Here is a 27,439-nt window from a genome sequence, read left to right on the forward strand (position 1 = left end):
GTTCTATAGTTGGGACCGCCTGATTCCCAGTGGGGAGGGCCGCTATCTCATTCTCCCTCTTCCCTACTGATTCATTACCAAGCCACTCATCTCCATAAGCAACCGCTTTTCCCAAAACTCGAGTCTTTGACTCAGGAGTCAGCGTTTGTCCCAAGATATACATCACATCCTTCCAAGTGAGGTCATAAAGCAAAGTAACACCTTTAAAAGCTCTGATATATTTTTCTGGGTCCTCTAAATAGTCTCCCAGATCCTCCTTGATTCTTTGTATTTCTTGATAAGAAAAAGGCTTATTAACTCTCATGGACTGATTATTTCTCCCGGTGGGTGTTTCATAAAGAGGCAACAGCTTGTGTGGCTGTTCCTCAGTCTCTCTGGCTGCTCTGCATATGATCCCAGGGATAGATTGAGAAACCTGTTTTTCCTCTTCTCTTTGTCTTCTGTCCTCCATCTCATTGCTTACTTGATGGTCTGAGTTTCTACTGAAACCAGAGTAGTCTGAGGTCGTACTGAGACAGAAGTTGTTTGGACCTCCATGTGGGCAGTTTGAATCTCATCGCTTTTTGATGGTCTGAGTTTCTACTGAAACCAGAGTAGTCTGAGGTCGTACTGAGACAGGAGTTGTTTGGACCTCCATGTGGGCAGTTTGAATCCCAGTTTGGAGTCCCAGGTACGGGGGCAAAGTAAGAGGATAGGGAGGAGCTGAAGGTTTCACACCCAAATCTATACCCTTAGGACATAAGTCTGGCATATTTCAGAGAGAGAAAAAGGGCAACACATATGTTACTTCTACCCATTTTCCTTGTTCCTTACAGAACCGGTCTAATTGTAGAACAGTATTATACTTAAGAGACCCTCCAACTGGCCACTGTCACCGTCCTCCAATGGATACCGTGGCCATGCAGTATCACATAGGAAGACCAGGTGTGTCTTCTTTAAGCCCTGGGGATCAAATCTATCCCAGTTTTTCAGGATACAGTTCAAAGGAGTGAGGCTGGAATTGTTAGCTCCCATCTGTAAGAGAGAAAAAAAAGCGACCAGCACCATTTTTTCTACCAGAGGCGTCCCTCCTGCTCTAGATGGGGTGTAGACAGACCTTACACCAAAAGCTTTTCCTTCCTGGTCGGACTTAGTCTGTCCCTTACCGACGCAGGCGCCGTACTCGTCCCTCCCGGTTCTACCACCGAGATGGGGTGGGGATGTACCAGGGGTAGACTTGATAGCATCCCTACTTGACGTCCAGCTCTTCACCCTTAATCTTGCTTGCCTCTGATGTCACCCGGGGTGAATCAGAGTAACCTTCCGGAATGCCTCCCAAGCTAAGACCGCTGTAGGAAACATTCGTCACCTGAGTGCCTGTGCACGACCCTGAGTATTTCCTGACCACAATAAGACCGACGCGAACATAAAACTGAGATGTTCTTTCCAAGCATCACCACACCAGTATAACAGCCTCCTCTGATCCACTAAGAGCCGGTGTTACCAAAGAAAAAAAAACCCATCGCAGTCCCAATCTGAGTAACCTTTAACCTCAGAGATGTTCTGGGAGCTAGAGCTCCATCTAGCTTCCGAACTTTCGATTCCTAGCGAGGCTAGACACTTTCTTGACTACCAATCCAAGTTTGGGACCTAAGCCACAGTACACAATAACAGTATAGATCACAAGTCCCTTGAAAGTCTATGATCCGATAGATTAGGTTAGTACTTCTAATTCCCAAGGAGTTATGAAATGGTCAAAGAGACCGAAAAGTTTGACCGAGAAAGGAGAGTTCGGTCCACACGCTTTGCCCATTTCTAAGGAGACATTGGGTGCCTCTTGGCATTGGCAGGTCGGTATAACGCTCCGACAGGTTTCTGCCATAAGCCGTATGAGATCACCGTGGAACCGCAGAGCAGGGCTCCTTACTTGTTTCACACAGGGCATGCCATTCATTCACACAAGCACACGGTAGAGTTAGTAAAGCACAGCAGAAAACGTGTTCGCTAAGAGAACAAAGAACTAAAGCTCCAAGCATCCTTACCTTGTCCTGAAGGATCCCGGACGAGCGCCCAAGATGAAAGGTTGTTGTTGAATCACGCTGAATACACCAGGATTCTTGGCCCCGGAGGAGAAGAATTCAATCCGAGCCAGAGACGAGGCTTGATCGCTCAGAGCTTTTGTGTAATAAAGTTTTATTAAAGTATAAAGGAGATAGAGAAAGCTTCTGACATAGGCATCAGAAGGGGCAGAAAGAGTATCCCTCTGCTAGTCTTTAGCTGGATGTTATATAGTCACTAGCAGTCTGTTAATGAAAGAAAGGAGTGTCTTAAAATTCAGAATGGCACCAGGCCCTCACCCATAAGATGCATTTAGGGATAATCTTGGCACCAAATGGTTTATCCTGGGCCATAAAATGATTAACTTGAATCTTGAAGAAGGGCAGACCACCATACAAATAGTTTCATTTACATAGATTAGGGAACAATATCCATACTGGTTTGTCAAGTAGGTTCTGGGCCAAGAGGCAGAACCGACTTGGAGACAGTTTGGGGTAAAGGCATAGTACATTAGCATAGCTTAAGACAAACATTTCCATAAGAAAAAGGCATTGGTTATCTCTAGACTCGAGAATAGCTAACTTCAGGCGAAGCCGGGTGTCATTATGGCAACACAATATTTTAAGAGAAACCTCCCTTTAAATTTGTGTAGAGAAGGAAAAAATATTGCTAGTTTGTTTCCTCCTGCCGCTTAAGAGAGATAAAAATGTCTGACACTTGCAGGCTATTTCCTCTATTTGGAGACCCCTGGCCTTCCTGCCTGTTACCCTCTCAGTCTCAACCATCTTGAACTTGCCCATCAACTTTCCTTCTTCCCTTCTTATTATCTTCCAATTTGCTTCTCCACTGCAGCTGCTATCATATGAGTACAAGCTCAGACTACTCCCAGTGTGACAGGCCAAGAAACTGAGAGATGAGGTTGCTGGGGCAAGGGATAGTGACTTTATCGGGAAAGCCAGCAGACCAAGAAGATGGGAGACTAGTGTTCCAAAGAACTGCCTTACCTGAGTTAGAATTCAGGCTTCTTCTGTAAGTATTTAAAGGGGAGGAGAGAGTGGCCGCTTGTTGTAAACATCTTGGTGCAGGAATTCTTTGTTCTAATACCTATCCACCAGGGCTGTGGTCACAATGCTACTGAAAACCTCCAACAAGACAAAAGTTGGCAGCCCACTCTAGTATTCTTGCCTGGAGAATCCCATGGACAGAGAAGCCTGGCAGGCTGCAGTCCAGGGGGTCTCAAAGAGTCAGACACGACAGAAGCAACTTCACTTTCTTTCTTTCAGAAGAATCTTTCTGTCTTGCAACTATTCATCTCTGTATGAATAGAAAAGTGTTATACCTTTAAAAGTCAAAGTCTGGAGAATGGACTAGCATACACATTTCAGGCTATAGGCAACATTCTTTTAGTCATTTTTAGCACAAGCAACAGACACAAAGGTTAGAGCTAAAAGGATAGATGCAGTATGGCGCCAGGCTTGTTCTTCCCTATTACATAACCAGAGATAGTTCCCAAAACGCAAATCTGCTCATGTCACTGCTTTGTTCACAGATTATAAAATGTTCACCACTGGCCTCAAAATAAAATCCAGACTCCTTAGCATGTTGCACAAAGCGTCTGTGATATGGCCTCCAGGAAGGCCACCAGTGGCAGGGCTAAGGAGGAAGCCTGCAAGGACTGTGAATTGTGCTTACCTGAAGGATGCTCAGGAATGTTCCTGGGAGAGAGAACAGGAGTCACGTACAAAGGGAGGTGCACAGAAACCAGCAAAAATGCCTTGAGTCGAATTTGAAGGGTTGAGGAGGAAAAGCCTGAGCCCCAGTTAGAAAGCTCTGTAGCAGAACAGACGGCAGTGGTGCAGAGACACTGGGCAAGGCGAGGGTGGGGCTCTTCATTCCCTGCCGCCATCTGTCTGCCCTGGCACAGAGGGAGAGTGAGGCAGGGGATGCCCCTCATGGCCCTGTCCAGCCTCAAACTCCTGCTGGCCTTCAACCATGCTCTCCTCCTGCAGGGGAAAAGCGTGCTGAAGAATGAAGAACACTGTCTCTCACATGGCTCTGTTCACACTCGCCCCGCTCTGGAGCAGACTTGGCTTTTCCTTTTTTCCTTTTCTTTCTTCTACCTAACAAACTATTTCTCAACCTTCAAGACATGGCAGAGATTTCAAAAGCTGAGTGTACCTTCCTACAGGCTCTGACTATTCATTGTTCCTTCTCTGTGTCTTGTTAGGACCTTGCACATTACCTAAGATATGACTTATCACATACTATAATGACTTGTTAAAGTGGCTGTGTCCACACTAGAGGTAAGTTTCTAGTGAGGGTATGTCTTGCTCAATGTGCTAAGTGTGAGAGAGAGAGAGCAGGACTCATGAAAGGCGCTCTTCTTTCTCACTGATTGAACCCAAAGAACTAAAGTAGAACTCTATATTAAATGTTTTTATTTTTCTGACTTCAGAACCTCAGGGAATGTCTCCTTCTGATTTAAAAGCTGTGCCAAAAATGTTCTTTGCCTCTACCCATAAGAGGGAGACCTGTGTAGAAGAAAAGGAAGAGGAAGCTAACAGACTTCGAAACTCTAAAGATATGGGGTGGATTCCAACTTGTCTCTGGAGCCATATTGACGTGAAGAAAAGGTTTTAAGCTGCTTCCAGAGAACAGCCTGCTCTGGGTGAGGCTGAGTAAATAGTAAAGGGAGCTGGAGTTGGATTTAGTACTGCTTATATGACAATAATATTTCCCTTGGGATGTGAGGCTACATATCTAGAAAGATGGATTTGAGAAGAGAAAGCACCTTGAAAGACATGAATATCAAAAATCTTAGGTTGATAGTTGTTTCATTGCTCTATTATCTTTCTGGGATGAGGAGAACATTTCACTGTGAAGAAGGATTCATTTTAAATAAATTCAGTTCTGCATGGCCATTAGGTCTCTACTAAGATAAAAGTTACTGTACTGAGTTGGAATTATAAAGGATAGATGCAGTCATGTTTGAATGAATGAACAAGGCAATATAGAAGAATGATTAAATGCTTTAGCTTTGGAGCCAGATAGATCTGGACTCACAACTCAAATCTTTCATTATTCTGTGTAATACATTTTGGTGCTATAATAAAAATTTTAAAACTAAGGTACATGGATCGGGGAAGGTAATTCCAGCTGAAAGTAGCAGACTACCCATCTAAAAGTGGCTTAAACCATACCAAAACAAAATGTCTCACCCAAGAGAGAAAGACATGAGAAGAGGCAGTACTAGGATTAGTGCTGTGACCCCCTGACATTAACAAGGACCATGTCTCTCTACTCTGTTGTGGGTTAAATCGCATCCTCGCAAAATGATATGCTGAGGACGCAACCCCCAGTGCCTAAGAATGTGACTTCATTTGGAAATAGGGCCTTACCAGAGGGAGTCAAGATTAAGTAAGTGGGCTCCAACACAAGATGACTAGAGTCCTCATAAAAAAAGGGAAATTTGGATATAGAAACGGACATTCACAGAGGGAAAATGTTATAAACAAACATAGAGAAAACACAGGTTGTAAACAAACACCCATCAAGACAGAGGACTAATGTATTTAAAGGCGAGGAAAGCCAAAGGTTGCCAAGAAATCACCAGAAGTTAGGAGCAGGCAAGGAAAGATTCCTGGACAGTTTTCAGAGACAGCATGGCCCTGCTGATACCTTGATTTCAGACTACTAACCTCTAGAATTGTGGGGCAATCGGTTTCTGTTTATTTTTTACTTTTACAATGTTGTGTTGGTTTCTGCCATACAACAACGCAAATCGGCCATAATTATATACATATCTCCTCACTCCACCCCTCTAGATCGTCACAGAGTGCCAGACTGGGTCCCTGTGCTACCCAGCAACTTCCCACCAGTTTACACACCATCGTGCAGGGATTGGAGAAAAGAATAAGGTTGAGGATGGCAGAGCTGCAACAATGTGTATTAATTTCCTAGATGTGAGCTGCCACAAATAAGTACGGTAAACTGTGGGACTTAAAACAACAGAAACTCAAAACATAGAAGAATGAATTTGAGTTTCTGTTGTTTTAAGTCCCACAGTTTACGGTACTTCGTTGTAGTAGCTCATAACTAGGAAATTAATACACGTTGTTGAAGCTCTGCCATCCTCAACCTTATTCTTTTTGCCAATCCCTCCACATAATCACAAAACAACTGCTACAGTTCCAGGCACTATATTCTGCCACATCCAAAAAAGGACAATTTCTCCTAGAGTGCTATTTTTTTTTTTTTTTTTTAGGAAAAAGAAAAAAAAAAGTTTTCTTTCCCAGGAGGAAAACTTAGCTTTAGGTCTCCAAGAAGACTTATTTTCAGGTCCCATTTATCAGGAATGGTGATATGCCCACACTCTACGTGCATGAGTGGCTGAACATGATGTCCACAATGCCAAGTATCTATCATGAGAGGCAGACACTGCTTTCAAAGCAAAAAGGAGAGGAAAACAGTTGCTAGATGGGCATGGGCAGCCAATGCCATCTGCCATAGGACAGAAGAATCAGATGGGTGACGACAGCTATCAAAGTCCCAAGTTTATTCGATGTTCACACTTTCTGTATTTATGTAGACTCCATCATGAAATTTTATGTTAAAGTAACAGCTAGCAGGACTTCCCTGGCGGTCCAGTGGTCAAGAATCCCCTTCCAACGCAGGGGACATGGATTTGATCCCTGGTCTGGGAACTCAGATCCTACATGGCAAAAAACACAACAGCTAGCAAAGGTCTATTTGACCATCTACTGTGCGCCAGGGCATTGTGATGGATTTTGCATGTATTTCCTAACTTTATTTTAACAAACACCTATAAAGTCAGTATAGTTATCTACTGTATACCAGGGCATTACGATGGATTTTGCATGTATTTCCTAACTTTATTTTAGCAAACACCTACGAAGTCAGTACAGTTAATGATCCCAGTTAACAGATGAGAAATCTGAGACAGAGAACATAAGGAAATTGTCCAGTGTCACACAACTAGTAAATGAACTTAGGCAATCTGATTGGAAAAATCAATTGATAAAACCTCTGAACATCTATCCTGTGAGATAGAAAAATATGTCCCTCACTAACCAGTTTCTCTTTGGAAGCTTTATGACAAAGTTGAAAATTTTCATCAAATGAAACAAATTCCCTTGGAGATTCTCACAAACAACCTCTAATACAGTTCTGTAAATTCCTTTCTTACATATATAAAAGTCCGTATTCCTCAGAGGAAAACATTTTCAGCAAAATTCAAAAATGGAATATTTAAAAACCAAATACAAATTGTTTTCTTATCAGAGAGGTTTGGTAGTATGGGAAACTCCCTAATTTCAGAGTCTTTGAATCCTAGCTTAATCAGAAAACATATAAATTTTGATCAGTTACAAAACTTCCTCACACCTAATTTTCCTCATCTGTGAAAGGAGTAGTATAAAAACTAATTTGTGAGGCGGTTCAGGGAAGAAATGAGACAAAGTATGTAAGATATCTGGGACTATTCTGTGTTGCAGAGTAGTCACTCAATAATTAGTAGCTCTTATTATTAGTCTGGCTTCCCAGGGAACTCAGTAGTAAATAATCCACCCGCCAATGCAGAGGACGTGGGTTTGATCCCTGGGTCCAGAAGATCCCTTGGAGAAAGAAATGGCAACCCACTCCAGTAGTCTTGCCTGGGAAATCCTATGGGAGGAGCCTGGCGGGTTATAGTCCGTGGGGTCACAAAGAGTTGGACATGACTTACTGACCAAACAAGAAATGATTAGTCCACATTAGAAAAGACTGTTTCACTCATCAGGCATGGGTACTGTCTTTGAAATTAGCATCATCTGAAGAATTTTTTTTTAATCTACATAATTTAAGCAACGGTGAATCAAACTGAAAAAAAGGAAAAAAAAAAAAAAAATCCAGGGACTTACCCGGTGATCCAATGGTTAAGACTCCATGCTTTCACTGCAGGAGGCACGTGTTCATCCTCAGTCTGGGAAAGAAGATCTCACATGCTGCACGGCACGATCAAAAACAAACAAAAATCCAAAAACTGCATTTGCTTTTGCACTGGAACAGCCCCAAGGAAGTATCGTCAGAGCTAAGTGCCATATTTCAAGGTAACCAAAGTTAGTGCTTTTTGATATAGCTTTACAGTAATTAATGTTGTCCTGTGGCAATAGCCTATGAAAAGTGGCAAGAACTGATCGATTTAGACTTGTATTTTGCAATATGAAAACATTGGGAGGTATGAAATAGTATTGGAGTTCCTGTTAAAAGTCCCTCTATGGCTTTGGTCATTTGGTCACTTGAAATTCTGAATGTGTCTTAGAAGTATGGTTCTTTTTAAATACAAATTTATTTCTTCTAAATGCATTTAGCATTGACTTCTGTGCAAGATTAATATTTGACTTGGCAACTATAGTTTGTTCATTTGGGAGTTGAGTAGTGCCTAATTCAGAGGATTTTTGTGAGGATTAAATGCATTTATACATACAAATTGCTTAAAATAGTGTCTGACACACAGTGACCGTTCCATTCAGTTCAGTTCAGTCACTCAGTCGTGTCCAATTCTTTGCGACCCCATGGACCACAGCACGCCAGGCCTCCCTGTCCATCACCAACTCCCGGAATTTACTCAAACTCATGTCCATCGAGTCATCCCCTTCTCCTCTCACCTTCAATCTTTCCCAAGATCAGGGCCTTTTCAAATGAGTCAGTTCTTCGCATCAGGTGGCCAAAGTATCGGAGTTTCAGCTTTAGCATCGGTCCTTCTGATGAATATTCTGGACTGATTTCCTTAAGGATGGACATATTAGATCTCCTATACATACTACTGGAAAAACCATAGCTTTGACTAGACCATTCCATAAGAATTTGTTATTATCATTGTTACTATTATCTTTGTCATCATTATTAATATTCTATTGAGAAATGAAATCATTTTCATTAGAAAATGATTAGAAATAAGAAGCCCATAGTGTTTTCTTTAGAGCGGTCTATGTGAATTACTTCATGATTATAATTTAAATGTACATGAGGAATTATTATCAGCACATATTAAGAAAGGCATAAAACATGAAAAAAGTCTGGATTATTTTGCCCAAGATAGATGGGCAGGATAAAAGAAAAGACATATTGCTTTTTCTCTTTCATTCCATTTTTTAAAATTTATGATTATATCCCAAATCTTCTTGAGGCCAAAGAAAAAATTATTACATTGGGGAGAGAGGAGAAGAGGGTGAGATTCATGGAAAGAGTAACATGGAAATCTACATTACCATATGTAAAATGGACAGCCAAGGAGAATTTTCTGTATGGCTCAGGAAACTCAAACAGGGGCTCTGTATAAACCTAGAGGGGTAGGGTAGGGAGGGACATGGGCTGCTAAGTCGCTTCAGTTGTGTCCGACTCTGTGCGACCCCAGAGATGGCAGCCCACCAGGCTCCCCCATTCCTGGGACTCTCCAGGTAAGAACACTGTAGTGGGTTGCCATCTCCTTTCCGATGCATGAAAGTGAAAAGTGAAAGTGAAGTCGCTAAGTCGTGTCTGACTCTTAGCGACCCCATGGACTGCAGCCTATCAGGCTCCTCTGTCCATGGGATTTTCCAGGCAAGAGTACTGGAGTGGGGTGCCATTGCCTTCTCTGAGGGACATGGGAGGGAGGTTCAAAAGAGATGGAATATATGTATACCCATGGCTGATTCATGTTGAGGTTTGACAGAAAGCAACAAAATTCTGTAAAGCAATTATCCTTCAATAAAAAAAATTAATTAAAAACAAACAAACAAAAAAAAGTATTACATGATAAAATGTTAGGGATTTTTGGATAACTTAAAGACATGAAACATATCTCATATTTAGATATATAGATATTCTTTACTATTCTCTCTGTGGTCAGGGGAACTTCCTAGAGGGTTGTAATTAGTTGGACATGAGACCATGGAACATGAGACCAATTTAGAAAAATTGTTTTCTGTCTCCCAATTTAGAAAAATTCATGAGGAAATGAATTATCCTGATCTTTTTTTTATGAAATGGGAAGTGGAAAAGTAAGTGAACAAATTAATAGTTTGATAAATTATTCTACCACACACATGCTCCTTACCAAAAAAGAAAAAAATCTGGTCACTTCAGCACTGTATACAATGCCCCTGATTTTTTAAATCATGTCCTGTTGTTCTTCATTGAGGCTACTTGGAAGTGTACAAAGCGAACTGCTTTTCTTTTTTAAAACTTTGCAATCTTTCTAATAGACTTCCCTTCCAGATGTTTCAGATGCTGTGTCATGACTGTTTTTCTCTCTGAACTTCTTGAAATTTGCTTCTTGAAGCAAACTTCAGACTGTGCTCGGTCTTTCTTTCTCCAGCTATGAGATCAACTAGCAAACATGACAGCTTCTACCCCAAGGCTAATCTCTTTCCTTTCCCTTCATGGTGAGGCCCCAAATATCAGTTCCCTGAGACATTTTATCTTCTTCTAAAGACGAAATTATCTAAAAGACAGTAAAGAATTTGTCAGAAACTCTTCTTTGAGCCAAAGGAGCGTTTTGACAAATGTTACGTGAGGCTCCGTGTGTTTTCCTGGTCAGGGTGTGTTGTTCTTTTCTGCAGCTGGTTCCTCATGCTTACAGTGGGCAGCCACTGTGACACCACTGTTCTTTCTCTCCTTCCGTCATCATGCAGATACACTCTAAAGTCTAATGTGCAGATTTCCACATTGTATACACTCTTGATACACAGAGCTCCAAATCCCAGGTTGAAAGAAGCATTTAAAAAAAATAAGACTCACACTTAAATCACCATATTCCAATCTTGAGCTTTAACTCAGCAAGTCTCAGTAATCCTTAAAAGATTAGTATTATCTGAGGTAATAATCTTAATTTCATAATTTAATATACATGTATACCTGGTCTTATCTTGTTTACCACTTTTTTTTTAAGAATTGAGAGATACTTGATATTTTTTCCTTTCTTCACTTTATCTCAATGTATTTTCACTTGCTGACTGCCTGGTTTGGCGCTATTTAATTGACAGATAAACTAATAGGCCATGAATTCTCAAAGCCCACAGTACATAACAGGCACTTGTAGGATGAATTTAGAGTTGCAGATTCAATGATATCCAACCCCCCTTTCACAATGGAATCCATAGATTTATAGTAGGGCCCATGAATTGGTATTCTAGGCAATAATTTTGACGCAGACTACACTTTGAGAGGTCCATCTAGTCAAGGCTATGGTTTTTCCTGTGGTCATGTATGGATGTGAGAGTTGGACTGTGAAGAAAGCTGAGTGCGGAAGAATTGATACTTTTGAACTGTGGTGTTGAAGAAGACTCTTGAGAGTCCCTTGGACTGCAAGGAGATCCAACCAGTCCACTCTAAAGGAGATCAGTCCTGGGTGTTCTTTGGAAGGACTGATGCTAAAGCTGAAACTCCAATACTTTGGCCACCTCATGCGAAGAGTTGACTCATTGGAAAAGACTCTGATGCTGGGAGGGATTGGGGGCAGGAGGAGGAGGGGACGACAGAGGATGAGATGGCTGGATGGCATCACCGACTCGATGGACAAGAGTTTGAGTGAACTCTGGGAGTTGGTGATGGACAGGGAGGCCTGGCATGCTGCAATTCTTGGGGTCACACAGAGTCAGACACGACTGAGCGACTGAACTGAATTGAACCCTTTGAGAAGTACTATTCCAGACCAAAAAAAAAAAAAAAAAAAAGTTCCTCCTTTACTGAGACAGGCTACATTATCCAAGAGCCTATTATTCCAACATCTTAAGCTATTGTCCAGAAATTCCAATGATTGCCAATACCATCTGTGTAGCCAAATGTTTGACTTCAAGACAGTTTTTCTCTTCTAAAATCTTATGGATAGAAAAATATGTTGAAAATACCACTTAGCATCCATAGCCCCTTTCCCTCCTTTCACTTCCTACCCAACATTTCAGAAAGAATCCTGTTTTCAAATGTCTTTAATCCTGAGATGAGTCAGCAAGAGTGGGAAATGGTTAACCATCTTGATAAAGTTATTCTTGCCTTATAGGATATATGCTTTGGAAAAACAACACATCTCCTAAATTATGAGGATATTTACATTCATCTGCATCTAAATGAATCAGTAGAAAGTTATCAACAGCCATGCCAACTTTTCCATGCCTCCTGTGATCAATGTCAAGCTTTCCTGTTCCCAACAGTGCTTGAAAATCATACTTACTGGATCATGTCTTTTCCAAAAGATCTGAAATCTCTAAGTCAGTGGTACCAAACCAAGTGCAATTTGGACCCAGGGTACATTGGCGATATCTGGAGACATTTGTAATTGTTACGAACAGAGCTGGGATGCTACTAGCACCTGATACGTGGAGGCCAGGATGTTGCTAAATACTTGACAATGCACAGAGAATAAATATAAGTTGCACTGATACTGTGAAACTCTGCTATACAAAACAAGCCTCACACTTGCCATGAATACACAATAACTATCATATGCTCTTTAAAAATTTTTATTATTAAGTGTATATATCCCATTAGATCAGAGTCGGACACGACTGAGTGACTTCACCTTCACTTTTCACTTTCGTGCATTGGAGAAGGAAATGGCAACCCACTCCAGTGTTCTTGCCTGGAGAATCCCAGGGATGGGGGAGCCTGGTGGGCTGCCGTGTATGGGGTCACACAGAGTCAGACACGACTGAAGCGACTTAGCAGCAGCAGCAGATCAGTATTATAGCTTCTCAAATTTTGTTCTTACATCAACTGAAAAAAAAAAAAAAATTCACAACCTAATTATGTTTTACTCAATGGACTCACTGAGGACGGAAGCCCAGAAGACAGCCTTTGAGGGGCTGCTCCAAAGAGGTAAGGGAGGAGCCAGGATATACAAGAGTTCAAACAAACAAAAAGTCTCGTAGTTGAACATCAAAGATTGCTGCTAATTAAAGAAAACCAGACATCTCAAATTAATGAACTTAGTACTTTTCTATATACGGGAAGATGCAAGAGTCTGGGCTCCTTGAAATCATTTCTTTGATCTGCACCCTAGCTTCCTGGGGCCAGTATCCCGGCTCCTTCCTCCCCAGTCCCCTGGGCTGCACAGTGCGGGGCTGGCGGCAGTGACTGATGTCTTGATGGCCTGCACATCCTTGTTTACTGATGTGGCAGGCAGCGTTTTTTAAACTACGCTCCAACTCAGCTTTTGGCTTTCTGATAGAATCTTTAATTCCACACATACTTCTTTTTTTTTACTTTTCTGTATTAGAAACAGTATCGTGGACATTTGTGTTTCTGTAGTTTGGCAACTCTTCCCTTGGAAGAGCAGTATCTCACCTGCTCTGTTTCTGTAATTTTTAGTGAATCTGCTGTTCATGAGTTCCCTTCTCTCCTGAACACACGGTGACCGGGGGGCCCAAAGCTAGGCCAATCTGTCTTCTCTGTTGGGAATGACACACTTACGCGCTCGTGTGAAGGCACACAAGAGCACGAGACAGTTGTAAGGGCTTCATCCAGCGGCAGCGCTCATCAGTCACGTGCTGCTGGTGCTACAGCTGCACTGATTCCTCTCTCTGGGAACTCTGCAGAATCTGCCCACTAACTGTTCTCCTCATTTAAAATCTTTAGAGACCTATGCCTGCAAATAGCCAAGGAACCTACAGCGAAATGGAGCCAGACCCTGTGGTTCTTCCCCCACCATGTCATCAGTCTGCCTTTTGTCTGTAGAAAAACATGAGCCAAAGAATACGTTTAATCCGAGAAGTGAGAACATGCAGAAGCCAAGAAAAGCAGTCAAACAAGAAAAAAACAATAACAGTTTGGTCATTAAGAAAAGTCAAGGGCTTTCAGTACCCCTTCCAGGATCATAGATAATATTCTGAGCTATATTTCTGAGCTGTTTTGTAGATACTGAAACCCTCACCAAGTGGAAGAAATTAACTACATGATGACCAGACCATAATATAAGCTGCAACAATTCTGAGAACAGGCCTCAAAGAAATGGAAACAAACCAGCCCTGGACTTGAAGATTAACTGTACTAAAAACAACTAAGATGATGCTGGTCAGACCGCTGCTTGAGCAATTTCAAGTCACTATCAGAGCTGACTGTGCTGTCTCTGCATGTAGCCCCCTCCCTCCACCTATACACCCTAAAATCCCATTTAAAAGCTCTTGCCCGCTGCTTGTTGGGAGGAGGAACACCGCCTTTGGACAGGCATCTGCCCCTTTATTGATTTTAGAGCTAGGAGCAGCCAGACCCCACTGTCAGCAACAACAGGATACACTTTTCTTTATCACTGATGTGCTGATACAAAGAAGAAATATTCTCCCAGTTGCTTCACCTCCTCTTTTGGAAAGAAATCGACTTGAATTAGTTCACAGTTAGAGCTTACCTCTGGTAAGGAGAAAAACTTAGTATTCATCCCTCAAAGCTATGAAGTCTTAGCCTCATCGTCCACCCAGGGGAGTATTTCAGAGGAGCTGCTCAAAGGCGGTCTGCCTTCCAAGGGCATCAGCAACACCTGTGGCTTGTTGGAAATGCAAATCAGGCGTCGATCTGGGCTGCAGTGGTTCAGATTTAGTAGGTCTGGGATGGGGCCCAAGAATTTGCTTTTCTAACAAGTTCCATGGTGATGCTACCATTCTTCAGACCACATTAGAGCAGAACAAGGAGACCCTGTCACTTTTTTCTGCTTTTAACCTTTATCTTACCTGACATAAAGCTCAGCTGCTTTCGGTTGCAAATAACAGAAACTGGCTTAAATAACAAAGGGAATTTATTTCCTCATGCAGATTGAGTTTAGAGGTTTGAGGGCTTCAGCTGTAGCCCAATTATGTTGCCAGCTATCTGCTTCTTTCCAAGTAAATGACCTCTTTTTGAATATAACTGAAAACTCTAGAGCTGCCAGGTGTGAACATACTTACCAACTAATCACCACTCCTCAGATTTATCTCTAATCTGTGCATTTTTAGCACATTTTAGGGGCTTAATAAAAAGTAAATGTTAATCTCTGCCATTCCTCCTCCTTTGAGGATGTCTGTTAATAACTTCAGGGCTTCCCTGAGGTTTCTTTCAGTGGTAAAGCCTGCCAATGTAGGAAAGGCAGGCTCAATCCCTGAGTCAAAAAGATGTCCTGAAGAAGTAAATGGATACCCACTCCAGTATTCTTGCCTGGAGAACCCCATGGACAGAGGAGCTTCTCAGTCTATAGTCCACAGAGTTGCAAAAGAATCCGACATGACTTAGAGACATAATAACAACAACGTCTGTTATTTCTACCCAAAACAATTTCTTTTTTCCATTTCCACATCCTTTTGCCATACCGGAGGAGCTCCCATGTGCTAGGTAGAGAGTGGAGAACAGACATGGTTCTTCTTTGAAGAGCACTGCTGTCCAGCTCAGATGACTCTCTAAGTTTTCTTCGTGTGTATGTGTTAGTTGCTTAGTCACGTCCATCTCTTTGCAACCCCATGGACTGTAGCCCACCAGGCTCCTCTGTCCGTGGAATTCTCCAGGCAAGAATACTGAAGTGGGTTACCGTTCCCTTCTCCAGGGGATCTTCCCATCCCAGGGATTGAACCCAGGTCTCCTGAATTCAGGCTGATTCTTCACCATCTGTGCTATCAGTGAAGACCAAGTTTTCTTTACCTACTCCCCAAACCAACTTAGGGATCCTTGCTTCTCCAATCTTTCCTCTTACACACTGTATCACATTATACTGGGTATATATAATAAATGCTGTGTATATAGAAAAATATGAATAAATATAAAGAAGGCTCAATGACATAGAATTGTTACCTGAATGTTGGGTTTGCCTTTTGGTGGTATTGCCAAAAGACAGAAAAGCCAAATTGCAGAAGGTCTTTTTTACTCACTGCAAGTGAGGCGAACACTAGGGATCTTTCCCAGAGCAGTGTTTTCTCTGAACAGCAAAAGTGGGAAAGTTTAAGCTATTGGTACATGCATATTCATGAAGGGGCCTGGATGGTAGGCAGAGTCCAAGCTTCAGTTGATTGAAGTCAAGAGGGTCAGAAAAGGTCAACATTCCTTTCGATTCCAGTTGATCTAGTTGTTGGCATTTCGATTCTGCAAAATGGCTCAAGACCGTGCTTTAGGCTAGTCTTTACCATCAAAAGAGAACTGAGAGTCTTTGCGACAGATCTAATATTTTTGCTCTTGTTATTTCTCTTGCCCGTTAACAGTCCGTTGTTTATGCATTCTTTTGTTCCCTTAAGACCGTTTATCACTGAGACCTGTTCAAGACCAAGCATTATGGCCAGGCTGAGACCACCAAGGGCTTGGGCCCAAAGCAGCTTCTCTTATGTCAAGAAAGCCATGCCTGGTTCTCTTTCTCCAGGGACGACCCCTGCCCCACAAATCTACTTACAGAAAGAGGTAAGTGGAGGAAAATGACAATGTGGCCATAAAGGTTTTTGTAACTTAGATCAGGATTTGTTCAGCTGATACTTAGTAGACACTCTCATTTTCAACTAAGAAACACACAAGGGTGATAAAGATTGGGAAAACATAAAAATCCCATAAAAGAAATCATACTATGTTTTATTAAATCAAAATCTTAAAATATCTCACAGTTACTTGAGAAATCAATAATGTTGCAAAGTATTCTTTTTTTAATAATACTCTTCTGCCTTGGGATAGTTGACTATATTAACTGTTATTTCTCCATGTAAGCAAAAAGAAAACAGAAAGCCATAAGGTCCTGCATTGGACACGTCTTCAGTTGAATAGAAGTCCTCGGAAGAGCACAGAGCTGATTTATAACTCCCGCTTTCCTGGCTGTCTTTTCTTCTTCCATCCAGCCTGGTAAAGCCCCGTCAAAGAAAACGAGTGACTGGAACCCTGTGTTGATTCCGTGTCTACTTTATCTGGAGGCCTTCACGTTCTTCTCTTGTGCGCGTCCAACAGTCAGCTCTCAAGGTAAAGGAGAGTGTGAGAACACACGGCTGAGCAAATGGGAAATAAAACTAGGGAAGTTTTTGGAGAAAGGGCAGAAAAGGAGAAGCTGTCTCCTGCCCCCACCGCACCTTGCCTTTAGATTTCCCCTTTCTGTCCTCCTCTCCTCTCAACTCATCAACTCAGGCGCTGGCGTAGATGAGTGGTAATGGCTGCATTGTAACACGTTGCTGTTAATGGTAATGATGGAGAGTGTGTCTGGTGACTTGGACAAGGGCCAAGAAATTGCCAAGACCGTACACTGAGAAACAAGGCCCGTCCTTCTGCTGTCTGGGTCACTCACGCTGCGCAGATGGGCAAACCACACGTAACTCAAAGCGGTGAGACACCTGCTGGGCTATTTATCAGGAGAGGCTCAGAGTTGTGTGCGACCAGAAGTTCTCCCAATGTGGGGTTCCTAAGAAAACAGGGCACACAATAACAAATTAAAATTGTGTAACCAAGTGTTTAGAAAATGGCAAAAGAAACCCGGAAAATGACACATGTAGAAGTAATGACAGATACTACAGCCATCACAAAACCTAGAAAAATAGCATAATATTCTTATTAATAGACTGTCTCTTCCACCATGATAATGCTTTTTTCCCTCCATACGTATGTCCTATTACTGGTGCCTTATATGGAGCACTTTTATATAGCAAATAACTCTGGTCCTCTAGGTTCTGGAGCTTAAAAAGGCAATAAGCAACTCATGTGGTTAAAATGTATTAGGACTGTGCATTTAACAAGGCATATCAACATGTTAATAGTGCACCTAGGGAGCTTTCCTAGTGCTTCAGTGGTGAAGAATCTGCCTTGCAATGCAGGAGACTTGGGTTCAGTCCAGGTAGGGGAAGTAAGGTCCCACATACCTCAGAGGAACTAAGCCTGTGTGTTGCAACCACTGAGTCCACGTGCCACAACTAGAGAGTCCACACACCACAATGAAAGATCCTGCCTGATGCAACGAGGACCTGAGGCAGTCAAATAAATAATAGAAAATAAATAAAAATTTAAAAATAAAATTCATTATGGAAGAAAAAAAATAATGTTCCTAGAAGATGACTTGGAAGTGGCCTGCTACAGACTGAATGTTCATGTCTCCCCAAGTTCATATGTTAAATTCTAGCTCCCAATATAATGGTGTTAGGATGTGGTGCCTTTGGAAGATCACTGGGTCGTCAGGGGAGAGCCTGCAGGAATGGAATCCGTAACATTATAAAAGAGACCCCAGAGAGTCTCCTTCCCCCTGCCGCAGGTAGAAACACTGTGAAAAGACAACTGTGAACCAGGAGGCAGGCTTTAGCAGACATCAGACCTGCTGGCACCTTAGGCTCAGGCTGTTGAGCATCCAGAGCTAGGAGGAATTTCTATTATTTATAAGCCACCCCGTCGATGGTATTTTGTCACAGCAGCCTGAACAGGCTAAGACAGGGCCCAAGCAGGTAAATCCATCTCCTGTGCTAAGTGTACTCGGCTAGGAACTTGACAGTTAAAATTCAGCAATGATGTTGAGATTCTACACTAGCAAAACTGGAGACATTTATGAGGAACATGGCAATGTGGAACGGATTCTTGGTACTTACCTACTTTCATCTTAGAATTCTGATCTTTCTGAATGAATTGCATATTCAAAAAAAAGTGAATCATTTTAAAGTGAAAATTACAAAAAGAAACCTATAAGACATAGTTCTAGTCTTACCTTTGATTTTTTTTGTTGTTCAGTTGCTCAGTCATGTCCAATTCTTGGTGACCCCATGGATTCCTGCACGCCAGGCTTCCCTGTCCTTCACTATCTCCTGGAGTTTCCTCAAACTCATATCCATTGAGTCGATGGTCCCATCCAACCATCTCATCCTCTGTCGCCCTCTTCTCCCCTGCCCTCAATCTTTCCCAGCATCAGGGTCTTTTCCAATGAGTCAGCTCTTCGCATGAGGTGGCCAAAGTGCTGGAACTTCAGCTTCAGCATCAGTCCTTCCAATGAATATTCAGGGTTGATTTCCTTTAGGATGCACTGGTTTGATCTCCTTGCTGTCCAAGGGATTCTCAAGAGTCTTTTCTAACAACACAGTTCAAAAGCATCAGCCTTCTTTAGCACTCAGCCTTCTTTATGGTCCAGTTCTGACATCTGTACATGACTACTGGAAAAACCATAGCTTTGACTTGATAAGGTTGATAAGCTTCTTCAAATTATGCTGGAAGGTGGAAGAAAAGGAAAAAAAAAAAAACCTGAAATGTTTGATAACTATCAGGAATCTAACAGGGACCTCGACTACAGTTTCTGTGAAAATACCAGGGCATCTCAACTCATGCTTAGTTCTGAGCTGAAGGAAAGAGGTGAGAACAAGCAGGATAGAAAGGTGGTCAAGAGGGGCCACTGTGGCCTCAGGAGACCAGTCCATTCACAAAAGTCCATTTATAAGGCCCTGTTTAGAGGGAGAGTAAAGACCCAGGCACGCCCCCTGGTGCCAAGCAGGAGCTCTGCAACTGGAAGGTCACAGGAGGCCCAGCTGAATCAGCAGGACCAAGGAAACTGGAGGAGGAGTCTGCCTCCCAGAAGACTCTTAAAGTGCCCTGGCTTGCCCCCTGGGCAAGAACAAGTGGCCCACCAAAGACAGATTCTGTACTCAACAGGAGATAGCCTTCAGACATGGATGTGTGACAGGCTTCCTCAACACTCTAGTATGAGCTCCTGATCCACATAAACAAAACAATTGTCCTTTTAAGCCACTACCTGTAGAACAGTTTCTTACACAGCATAGTAAACGGAACACTCTTCTCCGTTGATTTATTTCTGAATCGAGGCACTAGGTGGGCCCTTTGAACATAAATGATTTTTAACATGTTTTTAGGTGAGTACATTGAGAAGCAGTATAACCGTCAAAGACCAGCAGATGCTCTATCTTCAGAAAGGAGAATGAATCCCAGAGGTGTCTCTAGTGGTAAAGAAGCCCCCTGCCAATGCAGGAGATGTAAGAGACGCAGGTTCCATCCCTGGGTTGGGAAGATCCCCTGGAGGAGGGCATGGCAACCCACTCCAGTATTCTTGCCTGGAGAATCCTGTGGAAGGAGGAGCCTGGCGGGCTGCAGCCCCTAGGGGCGCACAGACCTGCTGTGTACCAGTGCATTTCAAGAATGCCAAACTCCCACCACCGCCTCTGCAGCCTGGCTGTGTTCTACTCTCTTTCTTTCTTTTGTACACACTCTTCCTTTCACCAGGGGTATCTCCCCTGAATCTCACTCCTTCCATCATATTCCTCCCCTCCATCATCACCTTCTTCCTTATCCAACTCCCTACAGTATAAATGAGCCTCTTCTGACTGCACAGCCCCCTGCTTCTGCATTGTGAATGAGCATCACATTACACAGTAACTGCCTTTTTTCGTGTTTCTCTCGTATGATTATGAAATCATGAAAGACTTCCAATTCAAAATGAAACCGGATGATACGAAATGGAAAATCTTATACACGTGCCCTCAGAAGAATGGAATTTAAGAAGTGAGACTGATTTCTATACATGCCTGCTGTACTAAAAACTAAGACTTACCTCCAGACCAATGAATATTTGCTAAGAATCTCTCCCATCCTCAAACTGGTGAACTTCCTGCCTGGACTCTCGCTGGACTTCTCCTTCTTCCCACTTTCCCCCATAAATTCAGCCTTCCCCGATCCCCATGGACTCACCTGTAACTTGCTACAGCACGTTTTCTGTTTTGTTTTTTTTTTAACTTTATCTTCCTTATTGCAAGTGGATTCAGGTCTCCTGGCTAGATATTCTGCAGAAAAGTCCAGTTATAATTAGCACATGTTTTCTGAATTGCAATTCATCTGCTATTTCCAAACAAACTCAATTTCTGGTAATTGGAACTTGTTCCAGTTTACTTCTTTATTTAGACTGACAAAATCCCAAAGGTGTGGAAAAATTCTTGGTCAATTGTACTTCTAAAGCTCTAATATGCACATATATTTTGGTGTATAGTAAGTGCTCATTATTTTCTCATTAAAAGGATAAATGAACTGTAACATGCCCTTTATGCAGGATTCAGTTAAGGGACTCTTTAACCCAATTTAGTTTTTCTTAGTATGTGCTGGCCAAATGGACCTGAATCTTCATTCTATTCTCAGAGAAGAGCAGGACCCATTCTATAAACCAATATGAAGATTTCAGCTGATAAAAGCCACTGGGTATATTGATCTGGTCATATAAAGCCACTGGTCATATTGATCTGGCCCCTTATATCCTATAATTCTCCAATATAAAGGGAAACTCTACATTCTATTGGAGCTCACCCTTCATTATCCCTGGGAGGGACTGGTTCCAGGACCTCTACTGATAACAAAATTCACGTATGCTTTAGGCCCTTATATAAAATAGCATAGTACCATGAAGACAGCTCTCCAAATCTGTGGATGCAAAACTTGCAGATAGGTGACCACCTGGACAACTTGAGAAAGATCTGAGCTCTCTCTCCTTTGTGTAGCTCTTAGATAAAGCCTGGGCCAGTATGGGCCACACCCCTGCCCTGGTACCATAATTTAGATCTTTTGGTAGCTGTGGTGAAGGGAAAGTTCTAGCCCTACAAAGGCAATGAAATCACCAAGCTGACCTTGCAGGAGGCCAGGGAAGGGAGTTCAGTGGCCTGGGGTAGGGTGAAATATCACCTGGCCGAATACTATTTCTGCCACATACCTCCTGTGAAATGTGGGAAAAATAGTAATAACAACACCACAAAAGTATTTTTGACATTAATGAGCTGATGAATGGTAAAATGTTAATCCCCTTACAAATGTCAATTATTCTTGCAAGCAAAAGGTAGGTAAAACATAAAATCTTAGCAAAAGATGGAGTACTATCTCTACCAATACAGGAAATAAATGACTCTACCGTTTCCCAGCGGTCATGGGCAAGTCACATGATCTCTTTGTTCAGATATGAGATGGAGTCAAAAGTTGCATTTACCTGCAATGTTAATACATGTAAAATGCTTAACCTAGCACCTGACGTAGACTAAATTGTCATCATAAATTAACAAAACCCAATGTATACCCTTAAATGCACTTGGAAGTTTAAGCAAGGGAAACCTTACATATATATAGTTGTTTTTATTTAGTTGCTAAGTCATGTCCAATTCTTTTGCACCCTTTGGACTGTAGCCTGCCAGGCTCTTCTGTCCATAGGATTTCCCAGGTAAGAATACTGGAGTGGGTTGCCATTTCCTTCTCCAGGGGATTTTCCCAACCCAACCCAGGGATCAAACCCTGTCTCCTGAATTGACAGGCAGATTCTTTTCCACTGAGCCACCATGGAAACCATGTATATACATATAGTTTGTTTCATTTAGTTTTGGGTTTGGAAAAATTAGAGGAGGCTTCACAATGTATGTTGTCTATGCTTTGAAATATAGGTATCATTTTGACATAGAGAAGGGTCTCAGAATCTGCCTCTAACGCAGAGAAGGAAAGAGGTATATTTTGCCAGCTAGCTGTCTTTCTCAAAAAGTTAGATGACATTCTTTCACTGTATAATATGGTAGGGAAATGATAATGCAGGGAGGTGGGAAAGTGGAAGTAATCTTAGGATCTCAAGTCTGTCTAGCCCTTAGCATTTCACAACAGGGGACCCTCAGAGGCAATGTAGAAACTGGACCTAGAGCCGTTGTTCTGGGGGAATTTCAAATAGAGGATCAAAATGCAACGTTAAAATTGGTCAGTGTATCATCCATTCTGCTCTGAGTACTTGGAAATATGATAATTAACTTTTTCTAAGGGTTAGACAGACAGACACATAACACACACACAGAATTTTTACCCGCTCATCAAGGTAGGAATCCCATTCAGATTTTCTTACTCCACCCACACAGCCTCCCTCAGGCAATTTCAGCCCCTCCCAGAACAAGACCTAGCTTATAGAAGTGCAGTCCAAACAAATACTTTAAAAAAAGAAAAGGCAAGAGAAATGTTATTGTATGTCCCTGTGGGCCTAACCAGAATTAAAACAGCAGATAATTCTTTTGCCTGTGAATTAGAATGCAATAGGAAAAGGGAAAAGAAAGCCAGAAAAGGAAATTGCTGGCTTCTCTGAGCCATTTTGGAGGGCAGGACTCCAGGGCAGCAGAGATCAAGGTAGATGCTCTTGCCCTGCTAACCCGTGAGCTTTAGGACTTACTGGCTAGAAGAAGCTGTGGGTGAGGCGTTTGCTAGACAAGATTTCTCAGAAAAGTGATTCCTCAAGCCTTCAGGTTCTTGGAGGTCACATGAGAGGTCGTTTCCTGGTATCCAATCTGAGGACACCTGCCACCCCACCCCCACCACCCACTGCCACCTCACTATATTTCCTCTGCTCTGGGCCTTTATTGCCAAAGAAAGAATTTTCACTCTCATTAAAAGAAATCAACACACAAAGACAGCACCCTCCCAAACACCAAGTTTACTTTAATACAGGGCTAGAGGGGGACACATCCCTTTGAAAGTCAGAACAGACCTCACTGGAAAAAAAAGTATTCCTCTGAGTTCTACCTCTGGCTTTCTGTGCTGGTTCAGTTTAAATCCTCTGTTATCCTGTTGTAGAAAGCTCACTCTTACAAGTTTCTCTAATTTTCTGCAAAGCTGCAAATAATTGTTATTTTAAGTCCTCCTGGTCCACGGAATCTAAATATACAAATGAAAAGACCGTTAGGGATTACCTGAGGTTGTTCAGCCCCTTCTGATATGACCAGAGACTTGACTTCCCCAAGCAGCTGAGCTCAGAGAGACCCTCAGAGAAAGATGCTGTGACCCTCTCTGGGCTGACGTCAGGGCTCCAGACCTCCAAACCCAACTCTTTGCGCTCTATGATAAAGCCTTCTTGTGTTCCTGACTCCTTGTATTAAGGCTTCTCTTGTGCCTGCCTACATCCAGCCAGAGGGCTGAGAGCATCTAAAACTTATCTTGGATTTCAATATCAATATTCACTTTTTCATGAAAGAAGATTTGTGCCTTACTTGGAGGATTTTAGACACTTCCCATGAATGTGATTAGAAAGAGGGGGTTAAGAAAAAGCCTCAAAATTTCATTAGGAAAGCATTTACTCACTTGGTGCAAACATAAAGCAGAACGTGGATGAGATTGAGAAATGAAGTATTTGTTATCAGATCAATAAGCAAGGAGGTCACAGTCATCAGGGATTCCCGTCCTCCAGGGCGCTCAGGAAGGAGAAGAATACCTGCACAGATCTGGCAGCTGCAAGGCTGCAGCCACTCCCTGCAGGGCGTCCTGAAGGACTCAGGATGTGAAAAATCACTGGATACTCACCCCAGCTGAGATGATGAAAGCAATGATTTCAGGGAGCAGACTCCTGCATCTTCTCACACATAAAAAAGTGCTAAACTCCTTAACTTGAGATATCTAGGTTTCTTTAATTCACAACAATCTCTTGATGTTCAGGCTACCAGTCCTTTGTTACTAACTTCTGGCTCAGACGGTAAAGCGTTTGCCTACAATGCGGGAGACTTGGGTTCGATCCCTGGGTCAGGAAGATACCCTGGAGGAGGAAATGGCAACCCACTCCAGTACTCTTGCCTGGAAAATCGCATGGACGGAGAATCCTGTTAGGCTACAGTCCATGGGGGCACAAAGAGTCAGACACCACTTCACTTCACTTCTATATAACCTGACCCCTTACTTCCCACCCGCCGTTCCTCGGAGCAATTCTCTCGGGATTACTTGAGATGCTGTCTGTTGGCCTTGAAGTCCTAAAAATTCCTACCAAATAAAACATAACTCTCAGTTTTTAGGTTGTGATTATTTTTTAAGTCAACAAAGTAAAAACATGAGCCAAAGAAGAGCTCAGGAATTTATTCCTCCCTGTGCTCATGTCCCTCCTTAGCACGGACAGCCAGGCTGCTCCTAACCGCTAGCAAACTCGTGCTGGCACCCTGCTGGCATGACATACTTAGGTGCTTTGCTTTCTCTCTTAACTCCTGACTGTCTTTATGCCAGTTGGAAAGTCTGCTGTTATAAAAACTAAACATGACTCAGAAAAAGCCAAACATCTCACACACACACACACACACACACACACACACAAAACCCTCCTGTCTCTTTCCAAGTCACATCACTGCACAGCCTGCTCTCTGACTGCCCATGACACCAGAGTTGCTCATCTGGTCTTGTCTGCCACGTACGTTGGTGGGTCCTCCTCCAGAGTCTCTCAGGCCCTCTGCTGTTTCCAGTCTCCCCACAGCTTAGTTTCCAGCAGGAGGGAAGCATTTTCTAACTCTGACTGTCTCCTTTGGGCTTGCAGAAGTGAGACCCAAGCCAAATTATGAAATCGTCCAAGGTCTTTGGGTCTTAGCCTTCCCATGCCCTTTGATACTTTTCTTCCAGTTGGAAAATTATGCAGGCATATTATATAGGCACCTAAGTACACTTTCTTAAATAAGTTATAGTGTTGCTAATTTAACAATATAGTATAACACAGGCAGAATGGGAAATAAGCCATAAACAATTCTCAACTATCCCTAAAATATTTTTCTCCATTCTCACTACATTGTTCTGGTCCAGACCTTCATTGTCTTTTACTTGGACGCTAGCGTCCTGACAAATTTCCATGCTTCCTGTCTGCTTCTAACCTCTTTACACTATGCATTCCACACTGCCACCCACTGTAATCTATAGAAATGAAGGTCTGACTATATGAATCCTCTGCTTAAATGCCTCTGTACTTAGAGGATAAAAGCTAAGATTCATAGCATGGCTTCTAATTCCCATCTCCTAGTGTGACCCAGGATGCACTTCAGGTGACAAGAGCTGACCACTCCAGTGTGTGCACACCTCGGGTCCTTCTCCCGAATGCCATTCACTAAGGTCTTTCCTAAAGAGCTTTTTATCCTTCAAAGCTAAGCATAGAGATTCTACCCAGTCAACATTTAATTCAGAAACATCCATTCCCATAACATCCTATGTATAACTTATTCCTAGCATTTGACATCTTGTATTTTTCTTAAAACATGTTGGGCTGCTTTACTATTTATAAAATGTATTTCTTGCAGAAAATTTGAAAAATACGGGGAAATGGGAAAACAAAGCCAAATGAAAGCATCTAGAGGTATTCTACTAATGTTTTGAGGTATATTTTCTAATGTTTGGCTCTATGAATATATTTGTACTTTTTCTCTCTTGCTCCCTTTCACGCAGCACACACATATTCACCAAAACACCTGCTTGTCAATCGAACATATTTTGTAATCACTTTTATTTTCCACTTAAAAATACATTAGGAGCTTTGTTCTGTATCCTTAAGTGTTCATAGAGTAAGCTCCATGATGGGAATGTGTGTGTTAAGCAGACATGGACAGACATTTAGATGAATGAATAGGCTCCCAAGAAATATTTGTTGAACTAATTTAATAAAGAAAACAATGAAAGGAAAGAGAGAGAGAAAAAAAAAGAATATGAGAAGAACTAGAGCACATGGATGGTAGACAGACAAAGAGAGGAAGGTGGATCATCTGAACAGGGCTTTCATGAGGTTTAAAGTTTTTATCTACTTTGTCTTTGATTCCTGCAATAGCCTGCTGAAGTAGCTATAATAGTTATTTACAAATCAGAAAAGGGAAACTCAGAAAGGTTAAGTGACTTGCCCTGGCTTGTGGGCTTAATAAGTGGCAGAACTAGTTGTGGGAATCCATAAACTATATTTATCTTACTCCACATGACTTCTGGAAAAACAAGAGCAATAACAAAGGCCCTGCTGAGGTCTGGGAGCTCGGAGCAGTGGGTGTCCCTGCCCCCTGGAGTGGTGCCCTACACGTAGCTGGTGCTGTGAGTAACTGAGATGAGAAAGAACAAGCAAGCATATGTTGGTCAGTGTCTGGGGCTCGCCACCCTCAAGCCACTCTTCCTGCTCGCCGGCTTCCCTGACTGACGAAGCCGGGGATCCTGAATGCCTGGTCCCAGGCTGTGCCGTGTTCCTCATGCTCCATAAGCGCAAGCTCTGTTAAACAGTTCACTGGTTCCCTTTGCTCTTGGAAAATAGTCTCCTGGCTTAAAATGCTCTTCACGATCAGACTCACCTCATCTCGTCTTTCAGTCTCTTCTCTCTTCTCCTCACACATTCCATTTCCTTCTCCAGGGGATCTTCCAGACCCAAGGATGGAACCCCAGTCTCCTGCACTGCAGGCGAACTCTTTACAGACTAAGCCACCAGGGAAGCTCCCTTGTCCATTCCAAACACCTCTAAATCCCTGAAAGTGTTGGCATATTCTTCCCCACCCTGCTCTTCTTTAGTAGCTATTACTCTGATCCTTTCTTTACTGACTGTATTACTTTTGTATTGATGTGTAATGAATTATCACACATGTAGCAGTTTTACACAAGCCTCACTGTTTCTCTAGGTCAGATGTCTGGAATGGTATGGCTTGGTTCTCTTCTTAACGTCTCACTGGGTTAAAATCAAAGTATTGGCCAGGACTGGGTTCTCATTGGC

At 42.4% G+C, this 27,439-nt stretch overlaps 1 long non-coding RNA gene across 2 annotated transcripts; it reads right to left on the minus strand.

Moving 5' to 3' along the window:
- Positions 1-16,448: 16,448 nt before the first annotated feature.
- LOC138986226 (uncharacterized) lies at positions 16,449-27,344 on the minus strand. 2 transcript variants are annotated; one of them, XR_011463084.1, is made up of 4 exons: positions 27,027-27,344; positions 20,659-20,750; positions 18,677-19,169; positions 16,449-17,392 (listed from the first exon to the last, which is right to left on the minus strand). It is a non-coding gene; the product is annotated as an uncharacterized lncRNA (long non-coding RNA). The 2 variants fall into 2 exon arrangements; XR_011463085.1 differs by lacking the exon at positions 27,027-27,344 and adding an exon at positions 24,265-25,766.
- Positions 27,345-27,439: the final 95 nt, after the last annotated feature.

This window comes from Bos mutus, chromosome 29 (genome assembly GCF_027580195.1).
Source record: "Bos mutus isolate GX-2022 chromosome 29, NWIPB_WYAK_1.1, whole genome shotgun sequence".
NCBI classification, from domain to species: Eukaryota; Metazoa; Chordata; class Mammalia; order Artiodactyla; family Bovidae; genus Bos; species Bos mutus.